The sequence below is a fragment of the Lepisma saccharinum genome, chromosome 4 (assembly GCF_977018435.1).
Source record: "Lepisma saccharinum chromosome 4, izLepSacc3.1, whole genome shotgun sequence".
Taxonomy (NCBI): Eukaryota; Metazoa; Arthropoda; class Insecta; order Zygentoma; family Lepismatidae; genus Lepisma; species Lepisma saccharinum.
In genome coordinates, this window is record NC_139232.1 from 24,286,568 (window position 1) to 24,308,616 (window position 22,049).

Sequence of the window (22,049 nt, forward strand, 5' to 3'; positions counted from 1 at the left end):
ATTGTTATGAGAGTTTCCATGGTAACTAAGCAGGAATATTACATATGGATTCAATTTTTCCGGATAAGCCTATACAGAGTCTTGACCTGATTACATTGAGTGTAAATTCACTTCTGTATCTTCAATAGTAACGGAGATATGCGAGTTTGAAATTTTATATAGTGATTTTGTAAAACGTGATTCCAAGGATGTATTACAATGTTTCAACAACGATAGTGGTTATTTCAAATCTCCACGACAACAACTACAATCATGCACAAATAGATTGTTTACTTTATTGTTATGAGAGTTTCCATGGAAACTAAGCATGAATATTACACATGGATTAATTTTTTTCGGATGAGTCTATAGAAAGCTTCGACCTGATTATATTGAGTGTAAAATCACTTCAGTATCTTCTATAGTAACGGAGATATGCGAGTTTGAAATTTTATATAATGTTTTTGTAAAACGTGATTCCAAGGATGTATTACATTGTTTCAACAAAGAAAGTAGTTATTTCAAATCTCCACGACAACAACTACAATCATGCACAAATAGATTGTTTACTCTATTGTTATGAGAGTTTCCATGGTAACTAAGCAGGAATATTACATATGGGTTCAATTTTTCCGGATAAGCCTATACAGAGTTTTGACCTGATTACATTGAGTGTAAATTCACTTCTGTATCTTCAATAGTAACGGAGATATGCGAGTTTGAAATTTTAAAAAGTGATTTTGTAAAACGTGATTCCAAGGATGTATTACATTGTTTCAACAATGAAAGTGGTAATTTCAAATCTCCACGACAACAACTACAATCATGCACAAATAGATTGTTTACTCTATTGTTATAAGAGTTTCCATGCTAACTAAGCAGGAATATTACATATGGATTCAATTCTTCCGGATAAGCCTATACAGAGTTTCGACCTGATTACATTGAGTGTAAATTCACTTCTGTATCTTCAATAGTAACGGAGATATGCGAGTTTGATATTTTATATAATGATTTTGTAAAACGTGATTCCAAGGATGTATTACATTGTTTCAACAATGAAAGTGGTTATTTCAAATCTCCAGGACAACGACTACAATCATGCACAAATAGATGGTTTACTTTATTGTTATGAGAGTTTCCATGGAAACTAAGCATGAATATTACACATGGATTAAATTTTTCACGCAGAGCCAATAGAGAGCTTCGACCTGATTACATTGAGTGTAAAATCACTTCAGTTACTTCTATAGTAACGGAGATATGCGAGTTTGAAATTTTATATAAAGATTTCGTAAAACGTGATTCCAAGGATGTATTACATTGTTTTAACAATGAAAGTGGTTATTTCAAATCTCCACGACAACAACTACAATCATGCACAAATAGATTGTTTACTCTATTGTTATGAGAGTTTCCATGGTAACTAAGCTGGAATATTACATATGGATTCAATTTTTCCGGATAAGCCTATACAGAGTTTCGACCTCATTACATTGAGTGTAAATTCACTTCTTTATCTTCAATAGTAACGGAGATATGCGAGTTTGAAATTTTATATAATGTTCTTGTAAAACGTGATTCCAAGGATGTATTACATTGTTTCAACAATGAAAGTGGTTATTTCAAATCTCCACGACAACGACTACAATCATGCACAAATAGATTGTTTACTTTATTGTTATGAGAGTTTCCATGGTAACTAAGCAGGAATATTACATATGGATTCAATTTTTCCGGATAGGCCTATACAGAGTCTTGACCTGATTACATTGAGTGTAAATTCACTTCTGTATCTTCAATAGTAACGGAGATATGCGAGTTTGAAATTTTATATAGTGATTTTGTAAAACGTGATTCCAAGGATGTATTACAATGTTTCAACAACGAAAGTGGTTATTTCAAATCTCCACGACAACAACTACAATCATGCACAAATAGATTGCTTACTTTATTGTTATGAGAGTTTCCATGGAAACTAAGCTTGAATATTACACATGGATTAATTTTTTTCGGATGAGTCTATAGAAAGCATCGACCTGATTATGTTGAGTGTAAAATCACTTCAGTATCTTCTATAGTAACGGAGATATGCGAGTTTGAAATTTTATATAATGTTTTGTAAAACGTGATTCCAAGGATGTATTACATTGTTTCAACAATGAAAGTACTTATTTCAAATCTCCACAACAACAACTACAATCATGCACAAATAGATTGTTTACTCTATTGTTATGAGAGTTTCCTTGGTAACTAAGCAGGATTATTACATATGGGTTCAATTCTTCCGGATAAGCCTATACAGAGTTTCGACCTGATTACATTGAGTGTAAATTCACATCTGTATCTTCTATAGTAACGGAGATATGCGAGTTTGAAATTTTATATAATGATTTTGTAAAACGTGATTCCAAGGATGTATTACAATGTTTCAACAACGAAAGTGGTTATTTCAAATCTCCACGACAACAACTACAATCATGCACAAATAGATTGTTTACTTTATTGTTATGAGAGTTTCCATGGAAACTAAGCATGAATATTACACATGGATTAATTTTTTTCGAATGAGTCTATAGAAAGCTTCGACCTGATTATATTGAGTGTAAAATCACTTCAGTATCTTCTATAGTAACGGAGATATGCGAGTTTGAAATTTTATATAATGTTTTTGTAAAACGTGATTCCAAGGATGTATTACATTGTTTCAACAATGAAAGTAGTTATTTCAAATCTCCACGACAACAACTACAATCATGCACAAATAGATTGTTTACTCTATTGTTATGAGAGTTTCCTTGGTAACTAAGCAGGAATATTACATATGGGTTCAATTTTTCCGGATAAGCCTATACAGAGTTTTGACCTGATTACATTGAGTGTAAATTCACTTCTCTATCTTCAATAGTAACGGAGATATGCGAGTTTGAAATTTTAAAAAGTGATTTTGTAAAACGTGATTCCAAGGATGTATTACATTGTTTCAACAATGAAAGTGGTAATTTCAAATCTCCACGACAACAACTACAATCATGCACAAATAGATTGTTTACTCTATTGTTATGAGATTTTCCATGCTAACTAAGCAGGAATATTACATATGGATTCAATTGTTCCGGATAAGCCTATACAGAGTTTCGACCTGATTACATTGAGTGTAAATTCACTTCTGTATCTTCTATAGTAACGGAGATATGCGAGTTTGAAATTTTATATAATGATTTTGTAAAACGTGATTCCAAGGATGTATTACATTGTTTCAACAATGAAAGTGGTTATTTCAAATCTCCACGACAACAACTACAATCATGCACAAATAGATTGTTTACTTTTTTGAGTATGGGAGTTTCCATGGTAACTAAGCAGGAATATTACATATGGATTCAATTTTTTCGTATGAGCCTATAGAGAGCTTCGACCTGATTATATTGAGTGTAAAATCACTTCAGTATCTTCTATAATAACGGAGATATGCGAGTTTGAAATTTTATATAATGTTCTTGTAAAACGTGATTCCAAGGATGTATTACATTGTTTCAACAATGAAAGTGGTTATTTCAAATCTCCAGGACAACGACTACAATCATGCACAAATAGATTGTTTACTTTATTGTTATGAGAGTTTCCATGGAAACTAAGCATGAATATTACACATGGATTAAATTTTTCACGAAGAGCCAATAGAGAGCTTCGACCTGATTACATTGAGTGTAAAATCACTTCAGTTACTTCTATAGTAACGGAGATATGCGAGTTTGAAATTTTATATAATGATTTCGTAAAACGTGATTCCAAGGATGTATTACATTGTTTCAACAATGAAAGTGGTTATTTCAAATCTCCACGACAACAACTACAATCATGCACAAATAGATTGTTTACTCTATTGTTATGAGAGTTTCCATGGTAACTAAGCAGGAATATTACATATGGATTCAATTTTTCCGGATAAGCCTATACAGAGGTTCGACCTCATTACATTGAGTGTAAATTCACTTCTGTATCTTCTATAGTAACGGAGATATGCGTGTTTGAAATTTTATATAATGATTTTGTAAAACGTGATTCCAAGGATGTATTACATTGTTTCAACAATGAAAGTGGTTATTTCAAATCTCCACGACAACGACTACAATCATGCACAATTAGATTGTTTACTTTATTGTTATGAGAGTTTCCATGGTAACTAAGCAGGAATATTACATATGGATTCAATTTTTACGGATAAGCCTATACAGAGTCTTGACCTGATTACATTGAGTGTAAATTCACTTCTGTATCTTCAATAGTAACGGAGATATGCGAGTTTGAAATTTTATATAGTGATTTTGTAAAACGTGATTCCAAGGATGTATTACAATGTTTCAACAACGATAGTGGTTATTTCAAATCTCCACGACAACAACTACAATCATGCACAAATAGATTGTTTACTTTATTGTTATGAGAGTTTCCATGGAAACTAAGCATGAATATTACACATGGATTAATTTTTTTCGGATGAGTCTATAGAAAGCTTCGACCTGATTATATTGAGTGTAAAATCACTTCAGTATCTTCTATAGTAACGGAGATATGCGAGTTTGAAATTTTATATAATGTTTTTGTAAAACGTGATTCCAAGGATGTATTACATTGTTTCAACAAAGAAAGTAGTTATTTCAAATCTCCACGACAACAACTACAATCATGCACAAATAGATTGTTTACTCTATTGTTATGAGAGTTTCCATGGTAACTAAGCAGGAATATTACATATGGGTTCAATTTTTCCGGATAAGCCTATACAGAGTTTTGACCTGATTACATTGAGTGTAAATTCACTTCTGTATCTTCAATAGTAACGGAGATATGCGAGTTTGAAATTTTAAAAAGTGATTTTGTAAAACGTGATTCCAAGGATGTATTACATTGTTTCAACAATGAAAGTGGTAATTTCAAATCTCCACGACAACAACTACAATCATGCACAAATAGATTGTTTACTCTATTGTTATAAGAGTTTCCATGCTAACTAAGCAGGAATATTACATATGGATTCAATTCTTCCGGATAAGCCTATACAGAGTTTCGACCTGATTACATTGAGTGTAAATTCACTTCTGTATCTTCAATAGTAACGGAGATATGCGAGTTTGATATTTTATATAATGATTTTGTAAAACGTGATTCCAAGGATGTATTACATTGTTTCAACAATGAAAGTGGTTATTTCAAATCTCCAGGACAACGACTACAATCATGCACAAATAGATTGTTTACTTTATTGTTATGAGAGTTTCCATGGAAACTAAGCATGAATATTACACATGGATTAAATTTTTCCCGAAGAGCCAATAGAGAGCTTCGACCTGATTACATTGAGTGTAAAATCACTTCAGTATCTTCTATAGTAACGGAGATATGCGAGTTTGAAATTTTATATAATGTTTTTGTAAAACGCGATTCCAAGGATGTATTACATTGTTTCAACAATGAAAGTGGTTATTTCAAATCTCCACGACAACAACTACAATCATGCACAAATAGATTGTTTACTCTATTGTTATGAGAGTTTCCATGGTAACTAAGCAGGAATATTACATATGGATTCAATTTTTCCGGATAAGCCTATACAGAGTTTCGACCTCATTACATTGAGTGTAAATTCACTTCTGTATCTTCTATAGTAACGGAGATATGCGTGTTTGAAATTTTATATAATGATTTTGTAAAACGTGATTCCAAGGATGTATTACATTGTTTCAACAATGAAAGTGGTTATTTCAAATCTCCACGACAACAACTACAATCATGCACAAATAGATTGTTTACTTTATAGTGTATGGGAGTTTCCATGGTAACTAAGCAGGAATATTAAATATGGATTCAATTTTTTCGTATGAGCCTATAGAGAGCTTCGACCTGATTACATTGATTGTGAAATCACTTCTATATCTTCCATATTTTCGGAGATATGCGAGTTTGAAATTTTATATAATGTTCTTGTAAAACGTGATTCCAAGGATGTATTACATTGTTTCAACAATGAAAGTGGTTATTTCAAATCTCCATGACAACGACTACAATCATGCACAAATAGATTGTTTACTTTATTGTTATGAGAGTTTCCATGGAAACTAAGCATGAATATTACACATGGATTAATTTTTTTCGGATGAGTCTATAGAGAGCTTCGACCTTATTACATTGAGTGTAAAATCACTTCAGTGTCTTCTATAGTAACGGAGATATGCGAGTTTGAAATTTTATATAATGTTCTTGTAAAACGTGATTCCAAGGATGTATTACAATGTTTCAACAATGAAAGTGGTTATTTCAAATCTCCACGACAACAACTACAATCATGCACAAATAGATTGTTTACTTTATTGTTATGAGAGTTTCCATGGAAACTAAGCATGAATATTACACATGGATTAATTTTTCCGGATAAGCCTATACAGAGTTTCGACCTGATTACATTGAGTGTAAATTCACTTCTGTGTCTTCAATAGTAACGGAGATATGCGAGTTTGAAATTTTATATAGTGATTTTGTAAAACGTGATTCCAAGGATGTATTACATTGTTTCAACAATGAAAGTGGTAATTTCAAATCTCCACGACAACAACTACAATCATGCACAAATAGATTGTTTACTCTATTGTTATGAGAGTTTCCATGCTAACTAAGCAGGAATATTACATATGGATTCAATTCTTCCGGATAAGCCTATACAGAGTTTCGACCTGATTACATTGAGTGTAAATTCACTTCTGTATCTTCTATAGTAACGGAGATATGCGAGTTTGAAATTTTATATAATGATTTTGTAAAACGTGATTCCAAGGATGTATTACATTGTTTCAACAATGAAAGTGGTTATTTCAAATCTCCAGGACAACGACTACAATCATGCACAAATAGATTGTTTACTTTATTGTTATGAGAGTTTCCATGCTAACTAAGCAGGAATATTACATATGGATTCAATTCTTCCGGATAAGCCTATACAGAGTTTCGACATGATTACATTGAGTGTAAATTCACTTCTGTATCTTCTATAGTAACGGAGATATGCGAGTTTGAAATTTTATATAATGATTTTGTAAAACGTGATTCCAAGGATGTATTACAATGTTTCAACAACGAAAGTGGTTATTTCAAATCTCCACGACAACAACTACAATCATGCACAAATAGATTGTTTACTTTATTCTTATGAGAGTTTCCATGGAAACTAAGCATGAATATTACACATGGATTAATTTTTTTCGGATGAGTCTATAGAAAGCTTCGACCTGATTATATTGAGTGTAAAATCACTTCAGTATCTTCTATAGTAACGGAGATATGCGAGTTTGAAATTTTATATAATGTTTTTGTAAAACGTGATTCCAAGGATGTATTACATTGTTTCAACAATGAAAGTAGTTATTTCAAATCTCCACGACAACAACTACAATCATGCACAAATAGATTGTTTACTCTATTGTTATGAGAGTTTCCTTGGTAACTAAGCAGGAATATTACATATGGGTTCAATTTTTCCGGATAAGCCTATACAGAGTTTTGACCTGATTACATTGAGTGTAAATTCACTTCTCTATCTTCAATAGTAACGGAGATATGCGAGTTTGAAATTTTAAAAAGTGATTTTGTAAAACGTGATTCCAAGGATGTATTACATTGTTTCAACAATGAAAGTGGTAATTTCAAATCTCCACGACAACAACTACAATCATGCACAAATAGATTGTTTACTCTATTGTTATGAGAGTTTCCATGCTAACTAAGCAGGAATATTACATATGGATTCAATTCTTCCGGATAAGCCTATACAGAGTTTCGACCTGATTACATTGAGTGTAAATTCACTTCTGTATCTTCTATAGTAACGGAGATATGCGAGTTTGAAATTTTATATAATGATTTTGTAAAACGTGATTCCAAGGATGTATTACATTGTTTCAACAATGAAAGTGGTTATTTCAAATCTCCACGACAACAACTACAATCATGCACAAATAGATTGTTTACTTTTTTGAGTATGGGAGTTTCCATGGTAACTAAGCAGGAATATTACTTATGGATTCAATTTTTTCGTATGAGCCTATAGAGAGCTTCGACCTGATTATATTGAGTGTAAAATCACTTCAGTATCTTCTATAATAACGGAGATATGCGAGTTTGAAATTTTATATAATGTTCTTGTAAAACGTGATTCCAAGGATGTATTACATTGTTTCAACAATGAAAGTGGTTATTTCAAATCTCCAGGACAACGACTACAATCATGCACAAATAGATTGTTTACTTTATTGTTATGAGAGTTTCCATGGAAACTAAGCATGAATATTACACATGGATTAAATTTTTCACGAAGAGCCAATAGAGAGCTTCGACCTGATTACATTGAGTGTAAAATCACTTCAGTTACTTCTATAGTAACGGAGATATGCGAGTTTGAAATTTTATATAATGATTTCGTAAAACGTGATTCCAAGGATGTATTACATTGTTTCAACAATGAAAGTGGTTATTTCAAATCTCCACGACAACAACTACAATCATGCACAAATAGATTGTTTACTCTATTGTAATGAGAGTTTCCATGGTAACTAAGCAGGAATATTACATATGGATTCAATTTTTCCGGATAAGCCTATACAGAGGTTCGACCTCATTACATTGAGTGTAAATTCACTTCTGTATCTTCTATAGTAACGGAGATATGCGTGTTTGAAATTTTATATAATGATTTTGTAAAACGTGATTCCAAGGATGTATTACATTGTTTCAACAATGAAAGTGGTTATTTCAAATCTCCACGACAACAACTACAATCAAGCACAAATAGATTGTTTACTTTATTGTGTATGGGAGTTTCCATAGTAACTAAGCAGGAATATTACATAGGGATTCCATTTTTCCGGATAAGCCTATACAGAGTCTTGACCTGATTACATTGAGTGTAAATTCACTTCTGTATCTTCAATAGTAACGGAGATATGCGAGTTTGAAATTTTATATAATGTTCTTGTAAAACGTGATTCCAAGGATGTATTACATTGTTTCAACAATGAAAGTGGTTATTTCAAATCTCCACGACAACGACTACAATCATGCACAAATAGATTGTTTACTTTATTGTTATGAGAGTTTCCATGGTAACTAAGCAGGAATATTACATATGGATTCAATTTTTCCGGATAAGCCTATACAGAGTCTTGACCTGATTACATTGAGTGTAAATTCACTTCTGTATCTTCAATAGTAACGGAGATATGCGAGTTTGAAATTTTATATAGTGATTTTGTAAAACGTGATTCCAAGGATGTATTACAATGTTTCAACAACGAAAGTGGTTATTTCAAATCTCCACGACAACAACTACAATCATGCACAAATAGATTGTTTACTTTATTGTTATGAGAGTTTCCATGGAAACTAAGCATGAATATTACACATGGATTAATTTTTTTCGGATGAGTCTATAGAAAGCTTCGACCTGATTATATTGAGTGTAAAATCACTTCAGTATCTTCTATAGTAACGGAGATATGCGAGTTTGAAATTTTATATAATGTTTTTGTAAAACGTGATTCCAAGGATGTATTACATTGTTTCAACAAAGAAAGTAGTTATTTCAAATCTCCACGACAACAACTACAATCATGCACAAATAGATTGTTTACTCTATTGTTATGAGAGTTTCCATGGTAACTAAGCTGGAATATTACATATGGGTTCAATTTTTCCGGATAAGCCTATACAGAGTTTTGACCTGATTACATTGAGTGTAAATTCACTTCTGTATCTTCAATAGTAACGGAGATATGCGAGTTTGAAATTTTAAAAAGTGATTTTGTAAAACGTGATTCCAAGGATGTATTACATTGTTTCAACAATGAAAGTGGTAATTTCAAATCTCCACGACAACAACTACAATCATGCACAAATAGATTGTTTACTCTATTGTTATAAGAGTTTCCATGCTAACTAAGCAGGAATATTACATATGGATTCAATTCTTCCGGATAAGCCTATACAGAGTTTCGACCTGATTACATTGAGTGTAAATTCACTTCTGTATCTTCAATAGTAACGGAGATATGCGAGTTTGAAATTTTATATAATGATTTTGTAAAACGTGATTCCAAGGATGTATTACATTGTTTCAACAATGAAAGTGGTTATTTCAAATCTCCAGGACAACGACTACAATCATGCACAAATAGATTGTTTACTTTATTGTTATGAGAGTTTCCATGGAAACTAAGCATGAATATTACTTATGGATTCAATTTTTTCGTATGAGCCTATAGAGAGCTTCGACCTGATTATATTGAGTGTAAAATCACTTCAGTATCTTCTATAATAACGGAGATATGCGAGTTTGAAATTTTATATAATGTTCTTGTAAAACGTGATTCCAAGGATGTATTACATTGTTTCAACAATGAAAGTGGTTATTTCAAATCTCCAGGACAACGACTACAATCATGCACAAATAGATTGTTTACTTTATTGTTATGAGAGTTTCCATGGAAACTAAGCATGAATATTACACATGGATTAAATTTTTCACGAAGAGCCAATAGAGAGCTTCGACCTGATTACATTGAGTGTAAAATCACTTCAGTTACTTCTATAGTAACGGAGATATGCGAGTTTGAAATTTTATATAATGATTTCGTAAAACGTGATTCCAAGGATGTATTACATTGTTTCAACAATGAAAGTGGTTATTTCAAATCTCCACGACAACAACTACAATCATGCACAAATAGATTGTTTACTCTATTGTAATGAGAGTTTCCATGGTAACTAAGCAGGAATATTACATATGGATTCAATTTTTCCGGATAAGCCTATACAGAGGTTCGACCTCATTACATTGAGTGTAAATTCACTTCTGTATCTTCTATAGTAACGGAGATATGCGTGTTTGAAATTTTATATAATGATTTTGTAAAACGTGATTCCAAGGATGTATTACATTGTTTCAACAATGAAAGTGGTTATTTCAAATCTCCACGACAACAACTACAATCAAGCACAAATAGATTGTTTACTTTATTGTGTATGGGAGTTTCCATAGTAACTAAGCAGGAATATTACATAGGGATTCCATTTTTCCGGATAAGCCTATACAGAGTCTTGACCTGATTACATTGAGTGTAAATTCACTTCTGTATCTTCAATAGTAACGGAGATATGCGAGTTTGAAATTTTATATAATGTTCTTGTAAAACGTGATTCCAAGGATGTATTACATTGTTTCAACAATGAAAGTGGTTATTTCAAATCTCCACGACAACGACTACAATCATGCACAAATAGATTGTTTACTTTATTGTTATGAGAGTTTCCATGGTAACTAAGCAGGAATATTACATATGGATTCAATTTTTCCGGATAAGCCTATAAAGAGTCTTGACCTGATTACATTGAGTGTAAATTCACTTCTGTATCTTCAATAGTAACGGAGATATGCGAGTTTGAAATTTTATATAGTGATTTTGTAAAACGTGATTCCAAGGATGTATTACAATGTTTCAACAACGAAAGTGGTTATTTCAAATCTCCACGACAACAACTACAATCATGCACAAATAGATTGTTTACTTTATTGTTATGAGAGTTTCCATGGAAACTAAGCATGAATATTACACATGGATTAATTTTTTTCGGATGAGTCTATAGAAAGCTTCGACCTGATTATATTGAGTGTAAAATCACTTCAGTATCTTCTATAGTAACGGAGATATGCGAGTTTGAAATTTTATATAATGTTTTTGTAAAACGTGATTCCAAGGATGTATTACATTGTTTCAACAAAGAAAGTAGTTATTTCAAATCTCCACGACAACAACTACAATCATGCACAAATAGATTGTTTACTCTATTGTTATGAGAGTTTCCATGGTAACTAAGCTGGAATATTACATATGGGTTCAATTTTTCCGGATAAGCCTATACAGAGTTTTGACCTGATTACATTGAGTGTAAATTCACTTCTGTATCTTCAATAGTAACGGAGATATGCGAGTTTGAAATTTTAAAAAGTGATTTTGTAAAACGTGATTCCAAGGATGTATTACATTGTTTCAACAATGAAAGTGGTAATTTCAAATCTCCACGACAACAACTACAATCATGCACAAATAGATTGTTTACTCTATTGTTATAAGAGTTTCCATGCTAACTAAGCAGGAATATTACATATGGATTCAATTCTTCCGGATAAGCCTATACAGAGTTTCGACCTGATTACATTGAGTGTAAATTCACTTCTGTATCTTCAATAGTAACGGAGATATGCGAGTTTGAAATTTTATATAATGATTTTGTAAAACGTGATTCCAAGGATGTATTACATTGTTTCAACAATGAAAGTGGTTATTTCAAATCTCCAGGACAACGACTACAATCATGCACAAATAGATTGTTTACTCTATTGTAATGAGAGTTTCCATGGTAACTAAGCAGGAATATTACATATGGATTCAATTTTTCCGGATAAGCCTATACAGAGGTTCGACCTCATTACATTGAGTGTAAATTCACTTCTGTATCTTCTATAATAACGGAGATATGCGAGTTTGAAATTTTATATAATGTTCTTGTAAAACGTGATTCCAAGGATGTATTACATTGTTTCAACAATGAAAGTGGTTATTTCAAATCTCCAGGACAACGACTACAATCATGCACAAATAGATTGTTTACTTTATTGTTATGAGAGTTTCCATGGAAACTAAGCATGAATATTACACATGGATTAAATTTTTCACGAAGAGCCAATAGAGAGCTTCGACCTGATTACATTGAGTGTAAAATCACTTCAGTTACTTCTATAGTAACGGAGATATGCGAGTTTGAAATTTTATATAATGATTTCGTAAAACGTGATTCCAAGGATGTATTACATTGTTTCAACAATGAAAGTGGTTATTTCAAATCTCCACGACAACAACTACAATCATGCACAAATAGATTGTTTACTCTATTGTAATGAGAGTTTCCATGGTAACTAAGCAGGAATATTACATATGGATTCAATTTTTCCGGATAAGCCTATACAGAGGTTCGACCTCATTACATTGAGTGTAAATTCACTTCTGTATCTTCTATAGTAACGGAGATATGCGTGTTTGAAATTTTATATAATGATTTTGTAAAACGTGATTCCAAGGATGTATTACATTGTTTCAACAATGAAAGTGGTTATTTCAAATCTCCACGACAACAACTACAATCAAGCACAAATAGATTGTTTACTTTATTGTGTATGGGAGTTTCCATAGTAACTAAGCAGGAATATTACATAGGGATTCCATTTTTCCGGATAAGCCTATACAGAGTCTTGACCTGATTACATTGAGTGTAAATTCACTTCTGTATCTTCAATAGTAACGGAGATATGCGAGTTTGAAATTTTATATAATGTTCTTGTAAAACGTGATTCCAAGGATGTATTACATTGTTTCAACAATGAAAGTGGTTATTTCAAATCTCCACGACAACGACTACAATCATGCACAAATAGATTGTTTACTTTATTGTTATGAGAGTTTCCATGGTAACTAAGCAGGAATATTACATATGGATTCAATTTTTCCGGATAAGCCTATACAGAGTCTTGACCTGATTACATTGAGTGTAAATTCACTTCTGTATCTTCAATAGTAACGGAGATATGCGAGTTTGAAATTTTATATAGTGATTTTGTAAAACGTGATTCCAAGGATGTATTACAATGTTTCAACAACGAAAGTGGTTATTTCAAATCTCCACGACAACAACTACAATCATGCACAAATAGATTGTTTACTTTATTGTTATGAGAGTTTCCATGGAAACTAAGCATGAATATTACACATGGATTAATTTTTTTCGGATGAGTCTATAGAAAGCTTCGACCTGATTATATTGAGTGTAAAATCACTTCAGTATCTTCTATAGTAACGGAGATATGCGAGTTTGAAATTTTATATAATGTTTTTGTAAAACGTGATTCCAAGGATGTATTACATTGTTTCAACAAAGAAAGTAGTTATTTCAAATCTCCACGACAACAACTACAATCATGCACAAATAGATTGTTTACTCTATTGTTATGAGAGTTTCCATGGTAACTAAGCTGGAATATTACATATGGGTTCAATTTTTCCGGATAAGCCTATACAGAGTTTTGACCTGATTACATTGAGTGTAAATTCACTTCTGTATCTTCAATAGTAACGGAGATATGCGAGTTTGAAATTTTAAAAAGTGATTTTGTAAAACGTGATTCCAAGGATGTATTACATTGTTTCAACAATGAAAGTGGTAATTTCAAATCTCCACGACAACAACTACAATCATGCACAAATAGATTGTTTACTCTATTGTTATAAGAGTTTCCATGCTAACTAAGCAGGAATATTACATATGGATTCAATTCTTCCGGATAAGCCTATACAGAGTTTCGACCTGATTACATTGAGTGTAAATTCACTTCTGTATCTTCAATAGTAACGGAGATATGCGAGTTTGAAATTTTATATAATGATTTTGTAAAACGTGATTCCAAGGATGTATTACATTGTTTCAACAATGAAAGTGGTTATTTCAAATCTCCAGGACAACGACTACAATCATGCACAAATAGATTGTTTACTTTATTGTTATGAGAGTTTCCATGGAAACTAAGCATGAATATTACTTATGGATTCAATTTTTTCGTATGAGCCTATAGAGAGCTTCGACCTGATTATATTGAGTGTAAAATCACTTCAGTATCTTCTATAATAACGGAGATATGCGAGTTTGAAATTTTATATAATGTTCTTGTAAAACGTGATTCCAAGGATGTATTACATTGTTTCAACAATGAAAGTGGTTATTTCAAATCTCCAGGACAACGACTACAATCATGCACAAATAGATTGTTTACTTTATTGTTATGAGAGTTTCCATGGAAACTAAGCATGAATATTACACATGGATTAAATTTTTCACGAAGAGCCAATAGAGAGCTTCGACCTGATTACATTGAGTGTAAAATCACTTCAGTTACTTCTATAGTAACGGAGATATGCGAGTTTGAAATTTTATATAATGATTTCGTAAAACGTGATTCCAAGGATGTATTACATTGTTTCAACAATGAAAGTGGTTATTTCAAATCTCCACGACAACAACTACAATCATGCACAAATAGATTGTTTACTCTATTGTAATGAGAGTTTCCATGGTAACTAAGCAGGAATATTACATATGGATTCAATTTTTCCGGATAAGCCTATACAGAGGTTCGACCTCATTACATTGAGTGTAAATTCACTTCTGTATCTTCTATAGTAACGGAGATATGCGTGTTTGAAATTTTATATAATGATTTTGTAAAACGTGATTCCAAGGATGTATTACATTGTTTCAACAATGAAAGTGGTTATTTCAAATCTCCACGACAACAACTACAATCAAGCACAAATAGATTGTTTACTTTATTGTGTATGGGAGTTTCCATAGTAACTAAGCAGGAATATTACATAGGGATTCCATTTTTCCGGATAAGCCTATACAGAGTCTTGACCTGATTACATTGAGTGTAAATTCACTTCTGTATCTTCAATAGTAACGGAGATATGCGAGTTTGAAATTTTATATAATGTTCTTGTAAAACGTGATTCCAAGGATGTATTACATTGTTTCAACAATGAAAGTGGTTATTTCAAATCTCCACGACAACGACTACAATCATGCACAAATAGATTGTTTACTTTATTGTTATGAGAGTTTCCATGGTAACTAAGCAGGAATATTACATATGGATTCAATTTTTCCGGATAAGCCTATACAGAGTCTTGACCTGATTACATTGAGTGTAAATTCACTTCTGTATCTTCAATAGTAACGGAGATATGCGAGTTTGAAATTTTATATAGTGATTTTGTAAAACGTGATTCCAAGGATGTATTACAATGTTTCAACAACGAAAGTGGTTATTTCAAATCTCCACGACAACAACTACAATCATGCACAAATAGATTGTTTACTTTATTGTTATGAGAGTTTCCATGGAAACTAAGCATGAATATTACACATGGATTAATTTTTTTCGGATGAGTCTATAGAAAGCTTCGACCTGATTATATTGAGTGTAAAATCACTTCAGTATCTTCTATAGTAACGGAGATATGCGAGTTTGAAATTTTATATAATGTTTTTGTAAAACGTGATTCCAAGGATGTATTACATTGTTTCAACAAAGAAAGTAGTTATTTCAAATCTCCACGACAACAACTACAATCATGCACAAATAGATTGTTTACTCTATTGTTATGAGAGTTTCCATGGTAACTAAGCTGGAATATTACATATGGGTTCAATTTTTCCGGATAAGCCTATACAGAGTTTTGACCTGATTACATTGAGTGTAAATTCACTTCTGTATCTTCAATAGTAACGGAGATATACGAGTTTGAAATTTTAAAAAGTGATTTTGTAAAACGTGATTCCAAGGATGTATTACATTGTTTCAACAATGAAAGTGGTAATTTCAAATCTCCACGACAACAACTACAATCATGCACAAATAGATTGTTTACTCTATTGTTATAAGAGTTTCCATGCTAACTAAGCAGGAATATTACATATGGATTCAATTCTTCCGGATAAGCCTATACAGAGTTTCGACCTGATTACATTGAGTGTAAATTCACTTCTGTATCTTCAATAGTAACGGAGATATGCGAGTTTGAAATTTTATATAATGATTTTGTAAAACGTGATTCCAAGGATGTATTACATTGTTTCAACAATGAAAGTGGTTATTTCAAATCTCCAGGACAACGACTACAATCATGCACAAATAGATTGTTTACTTTATTGTTATGAGAGTTTCCATGGAAACTAAGCATGAATATTACACATGGATTAAATTTTTCCCGAAGAGCCAATAGAGAGCTTCGACCTGATTACATTGAGTGTAAAATCACTTCAGTATCTTCTATAGTAACGGAGATATGCGAGTTTGAAATTTTATATAATGTTTTTGTAAAACGCGATTCCAAGGATGTATTACATTGTTTCAACAATGAAAGTGGTTATTTCAAATCTCCACGACAACAACTACAATCATGCACAAATAGATTGTTTACTCTATTGTTATGAGAGTTTCCATGGTAACTAAGCAGGAATATTACATATGGATTCAATTTTTCCGGATAAGCCTATACAGAGTTTCGACCTCATTACATTGAGTGTAAATTCACTTCTGTATCTTCTATAGTAACGGAGATATGCGTGTTTGAAATTTTATATAATGATTTTGTAAAACGTGATTCCAAGGATGTATTACATTGTTTCAACAATGAAAGTGGTTATTTCAAATCTCCATGACAACGACTACAATCATGCACAAATAGATTGTTTACTTTATTGTTATGAGAGTTTCCATGGAAACTAAGCATGAATATTACACATGGATTAATTTTTCCGGATAAGCCTATACAGAGTTTCGACCTGATTACATTGAGTGTAAATTCACTTCTGTGTCTTCAATAGTAACGGAGATATGCGAGTTTGAAATTTTATATAGTGATTTTGTAAAACGTGATTCCAAGGATGTATTACATTGTTTCAACAATGAAAGTGGTAATTTCAAATCTCCACGACAACAACTACAATCATGCACAAATAGATTGTTTACTCTATTGTTATGAGAGTTTCCATGCTATCTAAGCAGGAATATTACATATGGATTCAATTCTTCCGGATAAGCCTATACAGAGTTTCGACCTGATTACATTGAGTGTAAATTCACTTCTGTATCTTCTATAGTAACGGAGATATGCGAGTTTGAAATTTTATATAATGATTTTGTAAAACGTGATTCCAAGGATGTATTACATTGTTTCAACAATGAAAGTGGTTATTTCAAATCTCCAGGACAACGACTACAATCATGCACAAATAGATTGTTTACTTTATTGTTATGAGATTTTCCATGGTAACTAAGAAGGAATATTACATATGGATTCAATTTTTCCGGATAAGCCTATACAGAGTTTCGACCTCATTACATTGAGTGTAAATTCACTTCTGTATCTTCTATAGTAACGGAGATATGCGTGTTTGAAATTTTATATAATGATTTTGTAAAACGTGATTCCAAGGATGTATTACATTGTTTCAACAATGAAAGTGGTTATTTCAAATCTCCAGGACAACGACTACAATCATGCACAAATAGATTGTTTACTTTATTGTTATGAGAGTTTCCATGGTAACTAAGAAGGAATATTACATATGGATTCAATTTTTCCGGATAAGCCTATACAGAGTTTCGACCTCATTACATTGAGTGTAAATTCACTTCTGTGTCTTCAATAGTAACGGAGATATGCGAGTTTGAAATTTTAAAAAGTGATTTTGTAAAACGTGATTCCAAGGATGTATTACATTGTTTCAACAATGAAAGTGGTAATTTCAAATCTCCATGACAACAACTACAATCATGCACAAATAGATTGTTTACTCTATTGTTATGAGAGTTTCCATGCTAACTAAGCAGGAATATTACATATGGATTCAATTTTTCCGGATAAGCCTATAGAGAGCTTCGACCTGATTACATTGATTGTAAAATCACTTCTGTATCTTCCATATTATCGGAGATATGCGAGTTTGAAATTTTATATAATGTTCTTGTAAAACGTGATTCCAAGGATGTATTACATTGTTTCAACAATGAAAGTGGTTATTTCAAATCTCCATGACAACGACTACAATCATGCACAAATAGATTGTTTACTTTATTGTTATGAGAGTTTCCATGGAAACTAAGCATGAATATTACACATGGATTAATTTTTTTCGGATGAGTCTATAGAGAGCTTCGACCTTATTACATTGAGTATAAAATCACTTCAGTGTCTTCTATAGTAACGGAGATATGCGAGTTTGAAATTTTATATAATGTTCTTGTAAAACGTGATTCCAAGGATGTATTACAATGTTTCAACAATGAAAGTGGTTATTTCAAATCTCCACGACAACAACTACAATCATGCACAAATAGATTGTTTACTTTATTGTTATGAGAGTTTCCATGGAAACTAAGCACAAATATTACACATGGATTATTTTTTTTCGGATGAGTCTATAGAGAGCTTCGACCTGATTATATTGAGTGTAAAATCACTTCAGTATCTTCTATAGTAACGGAGATATGCGAGTTTGAAATTTTATATAATGTTTTTGTAAAACGTGATTCCAAGGATGTATTACATTGTTTCAACAATGAAAGTAGTTATTTCAAATCTCCACGACAACAACTACAATCATGCACAAATAGATTGTTTACTCTATTGTTATGAGAGTTTCCGTGGTAACTAAGCAGGAATATTACATATGGGTTCAATTTTTCCGGATAAGCCTATACAGAGTTTCGACCTGATTACATTGAGTGTAAATTCACTTCTTTGTCTTCAATAGTAACGGAGATATGCGAGTTTGAAATTTTATATAGTGATTTTGTAAAACGTGATTCCAAGGATGTATTACATTGTTTCAACAATGAAAGTGGTAATTTCAAATCTCCACGACAACAACTACAATCATGCACAAATAGATTGTTTACTCTATTGTTATGAGAGTTTCCATGCTAACTAAGCAGGAATATTACATATGGATTCAAGTTTTTCGTATGAGCCAATAGAGAGCTTCGACCTGATTACATTGAGTGTAAAATCACTTCAGTATCTTCAATAGTAACGGAGATATGCGAGTTTGAAATATTGTATAATGTTTTTGTAAAACGTTATTCCAAGGATGTATTACAATGTTTCAACAACGAAAGTGGTTATTTCAAATCTCCACGACAACAACTACAATCATGCACAAATAGGTTGTTTACTTTATTGTTATGAGAGTTTCCATGGAAACTAAGCTTGAATATTACACATGGATTATTTTTTTTCGGATGCGTCTATAGAAAGCTTCGACCTGATTATATTGAGTGTAAAATCACTTCAGTATCTTCTATAGTAACGGAGATATGCGAGTTTGAAATTTTATATAATGTTTTTGTAAAACGTGATTCCAAGGATGTATTACATTGTTTCAACAAAGAAAGTAGTTATTTCAAATCTCCACGACAACAACTACAATCATGCACAAATAGATTGTTTACTCTATTGTTATGAGAGTTTCCATGGTAACTAAGCAGGAATATTACATATGGGTTCAATTTTTCCGGATAAGCCTATACAGAGTTTTGACCTGATTACATTGAGTGTAAATTCACTTCTGTATCTTCAATAGTAACGGAGATATGCGAGTTTGAAATTTTAAAAAGTGATTTTGTAAAACGTGATTCCAAGGATGTATTACATTGTTTCAACAATGAAAGTGGTAATTTCAAATCTCCACGACAACAACTACAATCATGCACAAATAGATTGTTTACTCTATTGTTATGAGAGTTTCCATGCTAACTAAGCAGGAATATTACATATGGATTCAAATCTTCCGGATAAGCCTATTCAGAGTTTCGACCTGATTACATTGAGTGTAAATTCACTTCTGTATCTTCTATAGTAACGGAGATATGCGAGTTTGAAATTTTATATAATGATTTTGTAAAACGTGATTCCAAGGATGTATTACATTGTTTCAACAATGAAAGTGGTTATTTCAAATCTCCAGGACAACGACTACAATCATGCACAAATAGATTGTTTACTTTATTGTTATGAGAGTTTCCATGGAAACTAAGCAGGAATATTACACATGGATTAAATTTTTCCCGAAGAGCCAATAGAGAGCTTCGACCTGATTACATTGAGTGTAAAATCACTTCAGTATCTTCTATAGTAACGGAGATATGCGAGTTTGAAATTTTATATAATGTTTTTGTAAAACGCGATTCCAAGGATGTATTACATTGTTTCAACAATGAAAGTGGTTATTTCAAATCTCCACGACACCGACTACAATCATGCACAAATAGATTGTTTACTTTATTGTTATGAGAGTTTCCATGCTAACTAAGCAGGAATATTACATATGGATTCAATTTTTCCGGATAAGCCTATACAGAGTTTCGACCTCATTACATTGAGTGTAAATTCACTTCTGTATCTTCTATAGTAACGGAGATATGCGTGTTTGAAATTTTATATAATGATTTTGTAAAACGTGATTCCAAGGATGTATTACATTTTTTCAACAATGAAAGTGGTTATTTCAAATCTCCACGACAACAACTACAATCATGCACAAATAGATTGTTTACTTTATAGTGTATGGGAGTTTCCATGGTAACTAAGCAGGAATATTAAATATGGATTCAATTTTTTCGTATGAGCCTATAGAGAGCTTCGACCTGATTACATTGATTGTAAAATCACTTCTGTATCTTCCATATTATCGGAGATATGCGAGTTTGAAATTTTATATAATGTTCTTGTAAAACGTGATTCCAAGGATGTATTACATTGTTTCAACAATGAAAGTGGTTATTTCAAATCTCCATGACAACGACTACAATCATGCACAAATAGATTGTTTACTTTATTGTTATGAGAGTTTCCATGGAAACTAAGCATGAATATTACACATGGATTAATTTTTTTCGGATGAGTCTATAGAGAGCTTCGACCTTATTACATTGAGTGTAAAATCACTTCAGTGTCTTCTATAGTAACGGAGATATGCGAGTTTGAAATTTTATATAATGTTCTTGTAAAACGTGATTCCAAGGATGTATTACAATGTTTCAACAATGAAAGTGGTTATTTCAAATCTCCACGACAACAACTACAATCATGCACAAATAGATTGTTTACTTTATTGTTATGAGAGTTTCCATGGAAACTAAGCACGAATATTACACGTGGATTAATTTTTTTCGGATGAGTCTATAGAGAGCTTCGACCTGATTATATTGAGTGTAAAATCACTTCAGTATCTTCTATAGTAACGGAGATATGCGAGTTTGAAATTTTATATAATGTTTTTGTAAAACGTGATTCCAAGGATGTATTACATTGTTTCAACAATGAAAGTAGTTATTTCAAATCTCCACGACA